This window comes from Hevea brasiliensis, chromosome 13, assembly GCF_030052815.1.
Source record: "Hevea brasiliensis isolate MT/VB/25A 57/8 chromosome 13, ASM3005281v1, whole genome shotgun sequence".
Taxonomy (NCBI): Eukaryota; Viridiplantae; Streptophyta; class Magnoliopsida; order Malpighiales; family Euphorbiaceae; genus Hevea; species Hevea brasiliensis.
The window spans coordinates 75,923,943-75,936,919 of NC_079505.1; positions in this window are offsets into that span (position 1 = coordinate 75,923,943).

Here is a 12,977-nt window from a genome sequence, read left to right on the forward strand (position 1 = left end):
TAGCTCTTTGGATAAGGCACCCCTAAAAACTTTGCATCACATTCTAAAGTTTGCTTGAGGACAAGCAAAAGCTTGAGTTTGGGGGTATTTGATGCATACAGTTTGCATAGTCATTTAGGTCTAATTTTATAACCATTTTTATTTGATTATTAGTCATTTTTAGCTAATTTCATTAGTTAATTAGTTAGTTTTTCATAGTTGTCAATTTTGCATTAATTTGTAATTTTTACTTTGTTTTGTAGGAAAAATGGTGTTTTTGAAGGACTGAAGAGAATTTTGCCATTGAGGAGTGTCTTCACACCAAAGATGTCAAAACAGTTTTCAAGTGAAATATGCATTGACCAAATGTGCATAACTTGCCGCATAAGCCATGCGGATCTGCATAAGGAGAAAGATCATCATTCGAACCAAATTAAATGTGCATAAGGAGACTGCATAGCTTATGCACATTCTCGCCTCCCTTATGCACCTTCACGGAATTGTGCATAACCTATGCACCAAGTCATGCAGTTTCGCATAAGTGACTCAGAACCAGCCAAAAACTGCATAAGGGACTGCATAACTTATGCAGTCCACTTATGCAGTCCCATAAAGAGTTCATTAATGAGCTGGCAAGAGATTCTCTCAAATAATTCCTCCTAGAACATACCATTTTAGGGCTCCATGTCAGAAAAATGCTATAAATAGTCTCATTTTCCCATTTTAGAGGAAGGAGACAAGGAGCAAAAAAGGAAAGGAGAGTAGAGGCAGAATTTGAGGAGTCACTTTCACCTTTCACACCATTTTCAACCAAGATTTGCAGATTTCTTTCTTTCCTTACATTTTTCTACATTTCTAGTGTTTAATTTCTTATTCCCTAGCTTAGATTAAAGCTTTATTTCCATTTAAACTCAATATATCTTGTAAGCATTATGGATAGTGAGTAGTTTACTTTTGATTCTGGAGTAAGGGTTGTAATATTTGAGATATTTTGTGAATTTTGATTGGGTAATCCATATTTTGTGGTCTTAATGAGTTTTATTCATTTCTTGTATGCTTAATGACATGCTTAGTGTAGGATCCCATTAAGTGATGTTCTTAATCCATGGTTGAAGCACCGAAAGGAGAAGGCATTGTGATAGATAATCAAGAAATTGGACTTAATTAACTTAGACCTAGAAATAGGCTAAGGATTAAGAGGATTCATAGATTAATTAAAGAACTTAATGGGTCTTAATTAATTCTAACTCCACGAAAGTAGGATTAGTTTGATTAAGGCACTCTTTGTCTCACTCGAAAGGGAATTCAAAGGATTTAAGAATTAATCTTCTTAAAACCATAAGTTTCATAACATTGGATAACCAATTTAAAATCCCAAAATAGCTCGAATATGAAATCCTGAACTCCGGAATCGCCTTTTTACCATTGTTAATTTCTAATCGAATTTAATTACTTGCCATTTTGAATATTGCCATATTTGAACTTGCTTATTTCAATTTGCTGCAATTTTAGTTTGATTAATACATTGTTGAATAGAATATTAATTTTTGCATATTTAGATTTCATACTCCATTACCCATCAATTCATTATTTTAATTTCAAAAATATTTCAATTTACTCAATTTTTTATATCAAAAATTCAATCATTAACACAACTCCTCGTGGGATCGATATCTTTTCTATACTACTTGTACGACCCGTGCACTTGCGGTAGGGACGCATCACAGTGACCTCGTTTCACGTCTGTGAGTAGATATTTATTTTATTTATAATTTCAATATTATTATATTCTTGGCATGCTCATACATCACTTATATTTATATTTATGTAGTTAAACATTAGGCATGCCTTAATTTGCATTTATACTTGTTAGTACTTGCTTAGTTACTGTGTTTGATAATCTAGAGCTGTGTGTGTGAGTGCGTGTGTGTGGTATATGTGGATATGGGTAAGACGGGCATATCGGCTTGAGCTAGTCTCGCTTGAGGCCCGGTCCTTTTTGAGAAAGTCGGAGTGAGTACGGCTTTGAGTTGATCTCGCTAACCCCACATGTGGATTATTAAGTGAAAGTCCGACTCGAGTTGATCTTGCTGGCAGGCTTTGGATTAAGAGAGCTGGGTAGAGAGATCAGCTTCCCATATATGTATGGATATGACACGGGTGAGTGAGAGCTCCAGATTATCTTTGATGTGAATTATTGTGATTTGTTTGATTTGTATGAAATGATGCATTTCATTCATATGGATGCATTAGAATTTGATAGTTATAGAAATTGTAAGTAAAATAAATATTTACTCTCTGAGTCAAATGCTCACTCCTGTTCGCCTTATTTTTTCAGGATACAGGAGATTTCTTGTTGAGTTCTAACCTGCCTCTCTCCCTCGCAGGTCATCTATTAATGTTTGTAATATTTTGTATAATTTTGTTAACTCCTAGAATTCCGCATGTGTTAGAATACTTATTTGATTTGCGTCTATATTATAATTGTCATGTTGGACTTGTAAACTTATTAAATGCATGTATGATTGGACTGGATGAGGGAGCCGAGCTCCCATTTAATTTTTATAACATTATGAGTATGTGGAGGGTGAGCTGAGCTCCCCAAATTCTTATATGTTGTGTTTACAGGTCGGACGATTCAAAAACTCCCCGTTGTATGGTCCATATTATGACTGGACTCTGTCCAGTTGTCTTCTTGAAATTGGGCTTAACATGGGCCTTAGGATTGGGTTAAGGAATAGTTAGGCTTACTACGGGCCTCGGGGGCTTTAGGCTGGCCCAAGTCCTAGTGCCGATCCGGCCCATAAGTTGGGTCATGACATAAACTAAAACCAAAACTGTATCAAAATTACTTAGTACCAAATCGAAACCAAAACTATCACTGCCACTATTATTACTATCACTATCACTACCACTACCACTACCACTACTACTACCATTATACTACCACTACCACTACCATTATATTATCATCACCATTGCCATTAACACTACCACTATCACTACCATTACTACTATCACTATCACTACTACTATTGTTAGTACTATCACTATCACTATCACAATCATGAACACTATCACTACTAGTATAGTTTTACGTGTAAAAATTGAGATTCGAAAAGAAATTAGAATTTAAATTGAAATCAAAATCAAACAAAAACTAGAACCAGAACTATATCGAAATTGTTTAAAACCGAACCAAAACTGAAACTAAAGTTTGATTCCAAGCATAATTCTTAAAAAAAAAAAAAAGATTTGGCTCCGATTCTGATTCTTGTGTAGAAACGTATTGATTCTACCGAAATCAAAAACAAAACCAAACACCCCTACATAGTTTTCCTGAAATTTATTTTGAAAAATTATCATTTAAATCTAATTTTTTATAAATTTAAACATGATATGCTCCACATTTGAAATAAATAGAATTCATATATTTGTGTTGTGAATTTATAATAAATTAAATCTAATTTGTATATTTTTCGCTTTAATTTAACTTATTTTTAAAAAAATTTTAATTTAAAATGAAGCCAATTGAAAGTAAATTTAAATCTAATATTTTGCAATATTTTAAATTTAATCAGAATTAAATTAAATTATTTATATATATTAATTGTAAACATTTAAAGTAGTGTATTATTTTTTAATATTTAAAATAATATTTTCAAAAAATTGATTATTATTTTTTATAACAGTTTTAAATAATTTTCAATATTTTATCTGAATTTAACAACTTCAAGACAACATTTCATTTTTTTAAAATTTATACATAATTTAAAATTAGTTAAGTACAAACATAAATTCATTTTAACAAGATATAGATCTAAATATTAAACAAGAAAAAAGTAAGTAACTTGAGAGCTGAAAAGTTAAACAATGGAGTGAGAAGAAAAAAAAAAAGTAAACATTAGGCAATTTAGCCGTGTTTTGACCCTAGCAATGCGTTTTAGCTTGCAGTGATCTCTCTTCCAGTGATAAGCGATCGAAGATGAGCGGCGGCGTTTGTCTCTCCCAGGTCCCTTTCGGTTTTGAACTTGGGTAGACTTGCCTCAATTAGGGTTTTTACTAATGGATTGCAATATAACCGTTCCAATACTAGACTGATTATATTTATTAATCAAGAAACTACTATATATTATAAAAAAAAAATTGTTAATTTCAAATTGAGGTGTATAAAAAATATAACTCATTAAGACATTTTATCAAACATGTTGAAGATGAAAATAAGAAGAAAAAATGAATTAAAAAAAAAATTGACACTAGAACAATAACAATAGTATTATTTATGAAAGGATCAATATTTAAATTTATGAAATATTTTAATCCCAGCTAATTTGCTAGTTAACTATCTAAAATTACAAACCTTAACTTATAAATCGAAGTTAAAAATTATGAAAACCTAGATTTAACAATTGGATTAATTAAGAAGCAAAACAAGCAAAGAGAAAACCACGAAACATGTACCTTAACTAATAAATAATTTAATTCTTTAGCTATGTCAAAATCAAGAGTGAGAATATATATATATGTATATATATATATATATATATAAAGCTCTATACAAATTTTAAAACATGTATCATTTTATTTTTATTTTTTTTTTATCATTTCACTTTTTTTTTTCTCTTTTATATCTTACTTTTTATATTTTTCATTTTTAGAGTTTTCTAAATAAATATTCTCACCTTATAATATTTAATATTATCATTGTTTTTTCTTTTAAAATATTTTTTAGTATAATAATATCTCAATTCCATAATTTTATCAATACCATTATCATTATAGTAATATATATATATATATATATATATATTACAAAAATTGGGAGCCAAGGGCTCCATGTCCTTTGATTCTAGAATTAAAATATTACAACTACGATACATCTATTTTTTTAGGAAAAGAAAATGGGAGGGGGGCTGCGTCCGCCATTGTTACAATTATAGTGATTATTGGTATGAATAGTTTTAATTATATTGGTTTGTTAGATTCCAGTGTTCTTTGACATTGAAACCACTTTGTTTGGGGAAAATTATTATTTAATTTTTATATTTTAATGAAATTAATTACTTACTTAATGTAGTTTATATATTTTATTTTTGTTAAACTATTTAATTCTTTATTAAATTTTTTGTTATTTAAATTATTATTTAGTCTCTCTATTTTAGTAAAATTAATTAGTTAGTCATTATATTTTAAAAAATATATTAATTAGTTTATATAATTTGATTATGTTAACTTTTTAGTCTCTCTCTCTCTTTTTTTTTTATACCCAAGCTGCCTTAACTCTCTTCCCTTATTTTTCTCTTCCCATTTTTCTTCCCCTCCACACACACAACCTTCTCCCTTCATATTCTCTCTATTTTTCATGGATAAATTTCTCCAATAATCACTTAACTTTGTTAATTATTTCATTCTAGTCATTATACTTTAATTTGTTTCAATAAAATCACTTATCTTTTTTATTTTTTCACTAATAGTCACTTAAACTAGAATCCGGTAGAATCGCTAGTGAACTCTTATATGGCATGTCTTATGTGACTTTAATTCATAAAAAAAAAAAAAATCTTTTTGATAGATCAAATTAAAAAACTAAAGAAAAAAAAAAGTTTTTATCTCTATCACTACAAGAAAATATCAGAATAGAAACCGAATTTAGAAACGGATTTATATCGGTTTATAATTTGAAACGGATTTTGAAACGGAAATCTGGTAGAACAACTTAAATACATTAAAAACCAAATAGCAACTGATTAGAAACCGAAATTAGAAACGGAAACTCGTCGGTTTCTAAATTATGAAGAACATTTTGATGGCAAATTTAGCAACTGTTTATAAACCGATTACAAACCGATTTTTGAAACCGAATAATTTTCCGTTTCTAATATTTGTCATATTAGAAACCGAATATATCGGTTCCTAATTTCTTTCACTTTAATTTAGAAACCGATTTAATTCGGTTTCAAAATAAAAGTATTATCTATTTATATTTAGAAACCGATTCGTATCGGTTTCAACATTCATATAATTTCCATTTTATTTACTAAAAATTAAAGTCTGTATAGAAACCGAATCCTATCGGTTTCAATTTTCCTTTGTTATATTTAGAAACCGATTTATTTCGGTTTCAAAATAAATCTAATCATTAATTTTATTTATTAAATTTTAAGGATAAATTAGGAACCGATTCATATCGGTTTCTAATTACCTGAAAATTTAGAAACCGATTTATATCGGTTTCAAAAGTAATGTAATTTCTATTTTATTTACTAAATTTTAAAATAAAATAGAAACCGATTCCTTTCGGTTTCTAATTACTCAATAAATTTAGAAACCGATTGCTTTCGGTTTCAAATTTTACTTAAAACGTTAGAAACCGATTCCTATCGGTTTCTATTTTCTTTTATTATATTTAGAAACCGATTTATGTCGGTTTCTAATTGAAAGTAATTTAGAAACCGATTGCTTTCGGTTTCAAATATTAAATTGTTCTCTAATTATATTTATAATTTCTATATTATTTACTAAATTTTCAAAATAGAAACCGATTATTATCGGTTTCTAATTTTCACGATGCTTAGAAACGATAACTTTCGGTTTCAAAATTTATCGATTATATATTTGATTTAATAAATTTTAAAGTAAAGTTAGAAACCGATTTCTGTCGGTTTCAAAATCAATGAAATTTTAAAATAAATTAAGAACCGATTTATATCGGTTTCTAATTCTTTTAGTTATATTTAGAAATCGATAGCTTTCGGTTTCAAAAATTAAAGTGTTATCTAATTATTTTTATTTAATTTTAATTTTAATTATACAGAATTATATTAATTTTATTTTCATAAAACTATAGGGGATAATTTAATTTCAAATATATATATTATATTAATTTTTTTTCAACTATATTAATTTTTTATACTATTCTAGAGAAATGTCTTTCATAAACTTACGCTATTAAAATAATTTAAATCAATAATTAATTATATTTATAAAAATAAAAAAATATTTACAAGTAAATACTAATTTAATACTAGCTCCATTCTATGTCAATAATTTTTAAAATTTTTTATAAGAATTAAAAAATTATTGGATAAATATTTTATAAAAATAATATTAAAAATTAATTAAAATTTCTTTATAATATCATTGAAATGTAAAAATATGTGAAAAAATAAATATATTGAGAATAATAATAATTAAAGTAAAGTTAAAAAATAATTAATATTTTCATAATTTTATAAAATAACAAATAAAATAGAAATTTTTTTTTTAAATGAGAGTGCTAAATTACATAAAACTACGTAGTTTTAAGGATAGGTGACCTTAACAAACCTAAAACGCTCCTCTGTTCTACATTGCCCTTGCTTCTTAAAGTTTCGATCACTCCTAGACGCGCGCCTCGGTTGAGCGAGTGTCTTCTTTGTCAAGCTTGCTTGTTGCATTCCTTCACGAAGCTCATCATTCAAATTTTGTGCATTTTTACCTCTATTTTCAAGTGAAGCTCCTGTAATTTTCTATTTCCCTCTCTCTCACTCTCTTTTTTTGTTTATTTGTTTTTTTTTTATTCCTTCTTTCTGCGTTTACTCTTTTGTTTTCTCCTATACTCTATGTGGACCACTGTTATCATATTGTAGTTAGGGGTTTTTCTTTGAATTGCTAGATTTGTGCTTGCTTCTTCTATTTTGAGTTCATTGACCATTGATTTGTAGGGAGATTTGTTCTTTTGGGACAATGGTTATAAAGGGAGATTTGGGTTTTGTTGCTTCTTTATGTATTAATTTAGACCTTTAGATTTGAGGTGTTTTTCTAGAAAATTGCAGGTTAGTTTTTTAGATTTTATTATCTGTTAGTTTTTTGGAGCTTAATTATACAGTTCCGGCGTTAATTTGAAGCTTTCTTGGTGGTCATTCGGTTTTCTCTTCTAATAAGCCTTCTGGTGAGCATATGTTTTCTTTCTATATTTAGTTACTGATTTGTCTAACTTTTCTTTTTGTTTAAAGCTCTCTTGGGTTTCTTGAGCAGTATAGGTTCTACTGGATTTCTTGAACCGAGTATAGGCATTCATTTCTCTTGCATTGGTATATTTGTTAACTTGTAAACTCAAGTGAAAATAAGAAATTTCATTACTTGATTTTCATCTGTATATGTAGCTTGTGCATGAGATATGAAATTACGAACAGGGACTATTCCCATTCTCGTTTCTTGATTGCTAAATTTGATTAATGACCTTAGTATAACATTAATATATGCAATGGTAGTGGGGTGAGTTTGGTTGGTTGTGTGAGATTCATCAAACTTTAATGTCATTTTTATTGGGTAGGCGTTGGATTTTAATTCTATTGTGTTATCTACATCATTGTGCCACATTCCTGTTTGCTACTGGCCTCCTTCACCATCCAACCTAATCTCTACTGAATCCTCTTCCCATCCAACCCTTCTCTGGCCTCCTTCACCAAACCTCCATGAAACTCTTTTTGGTTGTGTATATAGAAATGAGGGAATCAAGCATTAACTTGTTTCTTTGAAGCTAGTCCTTTAAATTGGAACCAATCCAATTTTCTTTCATTTTGGAAAAGGTAGATCTTTCACCGGTTTTCAAAACAAAGACCTTTCCTCCAGAATTGTCAACTCCATTTTGTTGAGAAGACAATGAACATGCGAAGTTGCCCTGGTTCTCGGAGTGGCTTCCACGATCGGATCCTCTAATATGCTTATCCGATAGCACGGGTTCTTTATTCTGTCCATCTCGCCCACCTTCTCGAGTCCATGGACCCGAAACGTCCCCGCGACCTCCTTGATGAGGTAACAACTTCTTTCACTTGTCCTCTCCAATTGGCGTTAACACGATTTTGACTCTAATTCATCAAGATCTCAACGGCTCGCTCAAAAGATTTAGCATAGGAATCGTCCATCTGCTTGTGTCCACATGAATCACTTATACGGCTGCGGATTTTGCTTCAGAATTTCATTCATATGACAAGCGATTGCCAAGTTGCACCGCTTGTTCTTATCTGGCTCCAAGGATGAGCTTTCTGCAAAATATATTTTTAATGAAAATTAGCCTATTACATTTAGATTAAACTTAATAGTTTCTGTCAAGTTATATTTGAGTGAAGAACAAAACTTACATGTCTTTGTTCACCAAACCATAATCATGATCTTTGCAAGTAAGCCCGGGCCAAGTTCCCTAATATCTGTATCGCTTAAGTTACAAAGTGGAATAACGTCCGAGATGTATGGTTAAAAGAAGACATAAAAAGAACAATCTAATAGAGATTGTATTCCACCTTGATCTTTCTTGTTCAATGGTTATTTGAATCTTCTTCCCTTGAGATCTTGCAATCTTTGTCCTCTTTCCACCAAAAGCTATACCTTCTTCTATGTTCTTGATTTGCGATGGCATTTCAATCTCCTCATCAATTCTTCGGACCTCTGAAATATTCAGACCAATGTGAAGATGAAATACATTACAACTCCATATAGCAACATTAATAGACATCATAAAACCCTCGATTGCACACAAAAGACGGAACAAGTTTCCTCTTAAGCAGAAATCACCACACAGACAAAAGAATACATGTTTCTTTGACATTTCCTTCTGATTATAATTATATGCCTACAATGTCAAACAAATTGCTCAGTTTCTAGTGTGCATTAGTTGAATGCATTTATATGGTTCCTTACTTAAACTGCTTGTTTCTTATGTGACTTCTAACCAAGTTTGAGTTCCATTCTCTTTAGAAGTCCCATCACAAAACTTGAGCTCACCAGTAGCATAGTAAGACATTAAAACTCTGCAAACACTTGAAGAAGTAAAATTCATAATCTTTGATTCCTTGTAAATTCTATGCACAGCTTTTTAATACAAGCTAGTCTCATGAAATGTCACTCTCCCAAAACGTCACTCTCATAAATTCTATGCACAGCTTTTTGAGAACCAATTCATTATTTACATTAATCTAATAAACTAGAAGGGAATTAATTAATGATAAACGACTTGGATAGATTCCTATTATATATATGAAATAAAATATATAATAAATATTTTATCAATGAAATTTAATTTTATAATAATAGAGCTGTCTCTAAATTTATATCTTAATTTAAATTTTAATTAAATTTATATCTTACCATGTCATGCATATGATGTGGTGTAAAAACCAATAAAATGAATACACATCAATTATTAACTAATTAATTTTTTTATTCAAAATTCTAATGGATAATTGTAAACACAGTTTGTTTTTCCTTTTTCAAAGCAGTTTTTTCAAAGCAGTTTTTACCCCTGTGTCTTAATCTTACAGGTTAGGGCACTACGTCATTGTACACTGACTTCATGCAATAATTTCCCCCTTGATTTGGAGCAACCAAAGAGGATGCGTACAGTCATTTCCCATTGACTAAAAATAAGGTCCTGGCCGTTTATTTTCTTTCTTGCCAATAAAGTTAACTTATTTGGTTAAATTAAATTTATTATAAATTTAAACTATAAAATATATAATAAATTTTATTTATTAAATATTTAAATTTTATATATTTATATTTTAAAATTATAATAAATTAAATTTAAATAAAAATTTAACTCTTTTAAAATTATTTCATTGTTTTTCTTAGAAATTTCAAATTTTCATTCCTATATAACTAATGGAATGCTCATGCTATGCACAATAATATATATATTAAAAAAAATAAGAAAAATTTATATAAGATTTAATTTGATCATTAAATTATTATTAATTAAAAAAACTATTCTTTAATTAAAAGAATTTTAATAAAACTATTTAAAAAATTAAAACTCTAAATGTTAGCAACAAACTTTGGCCAAATGAGTTAATAGTTACTCTCAAATTAGTAATCTTAATAGTTATAAATTTTTTTTTCTTTTTTAATGATTGAGAGAGAAAATTTTTAAGTATCAATTTTTCTTTCAAAATAAATACGAGTATTAATTTTCGCATTGGTGTGGTGCCCACTAAGTAAACAACAGAGGGTGAAAATTATTAGGTCCGGCCTCTCTCAGGGATCTTAGCTTACACGTGAGTCGTCCATGTGATTGTAAATTACACTATATTTATAATTACACTATATTTATTTATTTATTTACTTTGAGGTGTTAAATTTTATACAAGAATTTACTGACAGAATTTCTTTTTTTTTTTTTTTTTGGAACTACAGTCTGTCTCATTCTCTTTTGGTCACTATCTCTCGTTATTTTGTCCGTTGCTTTCAGTATCCATCATTATTGGTAGAGATGATACAATTCTAATTGGGTTAGGGCCTTACCTTTCAAAGCATGATTGGGGATATGATGTAATTCTGATATATGACATATCATTACTAATATTCACTTAATTATTACACTATTAGCAAAATGGGATCGATCGGAGATGGATGTATGCTAGGTTAAAAGATGGTCTATTGACCTCAGAATTCATAGAAGGTATTGAACAATTCATAACATTTGCTAAGCAACATCCAGTGGATGGATGGGGATAAGCGAAGTGTCCATGTAATCATCGAAAGTGTCGAATCGTAATTATGTCGATGAGAATACAATTCGGTTACATTTGATGAAGCATGGATTTGTGCCATATTATTATAAATGGATTCTACATGGGAACCCGCACAAGTGATATTGATAGTCAAAACATAAATGTTATGATAGCGAGTCTGCTCAAGAGGTTGATAGTATCACAAGCAATACATACGAGCAAATGGTAATGAATGCAGTAGGTCCTGGTTTCTTTCAGGATGTAATGGAGGAGCCTCTGAATCCATCATCTCAAAAATTGTATGACATGTTAAAAGCTGCTAATCAAGAGGTGTGGCCAGGTTGTAAAACTCATTCGCAGCTCTCAGTTGTTGCAAGGATGTTGAACATCAAGGCAGGACATCATTTGTCAAAAAGGTGTTTTGATGACATCTGCCAACTTATGAAAGAGGTGTTCTGGGATGAAAATTTAATGATGAAAACTTTTACTGACGAAGAAGTTGGTTCAAGCATTGGGCCTACTGTTGAGAAGATTCATTGTTGTACTAATGGATGTATGTTATATTGGGTGAAGATAGTGAGTTAACGAATCGCAAATTTTGTGACCATCCACGGTTCAAACGACATAGTCGAGGCTCTTCTAATTTTCAAACCAATGTGCCACATAAGAAAATGTACTACTTTCCTCTCACACGAGATTGCAAAGATTATATGCTTGAATGCAACAGCAAAAGAAATGAGATGGCATGCTGAGCATGACCATGAAGATGGGGTAATGTGTCATTGTTCAGATGCAACTACATGGAAGCATTTTAATAAAACACATCCTTCATTTGCTGCTGAGGTTAGGAATGTAAGGCTAGATCTGCAGATGGGTTTCAACCATTCGGTCACAGACAACAATATTCATCTTGGCAGTCATTGTCACTCCTTACAATTTGCCTCCTTGGTTATGTATGAAGGAAGAGTATATGTTCCTAACGGTAATAGTTCCAGTCCGAGAAACCCAAAAGACAAATTGGATGTGTACTTACAGCCCCTTATTGCGGAGTTGAAACAGTTGTGGGAAGTTGGAGTTGAGACATATGATGCATCAAAGAAGAATAATTTTAATATGAGGGTTGCGTTATTATGGACAATAAGTGATTTCCTGCATATTCAATGTTGTCGGTTGGAGCACAGAGCAAGACCGCTTGTCCATATTGTAGGGACGATTCGGATGCATTCACATTGACAAAGGGTGGTAAACAATCATGGTTTGACAATCACCGTAAATTCTTACTACTAACCATCCTTTCAGACGGAATAAAATTGCTTTTAGAAAGAACAAAGCGATTACAAAAGTGCTCCCCATTCTATCTGGTGAGGAAATTTTAGAACAAATAGAACATCTAGGATTAATGTGTGTCACGGATATGGGTGCAGATGAGAATAATTGCAAAGCAAAAACACGGGTTGGAAGAGACGGAGCATTTTTTGGGATTTGCCATATTGAGTACTAACATGCTTCGCC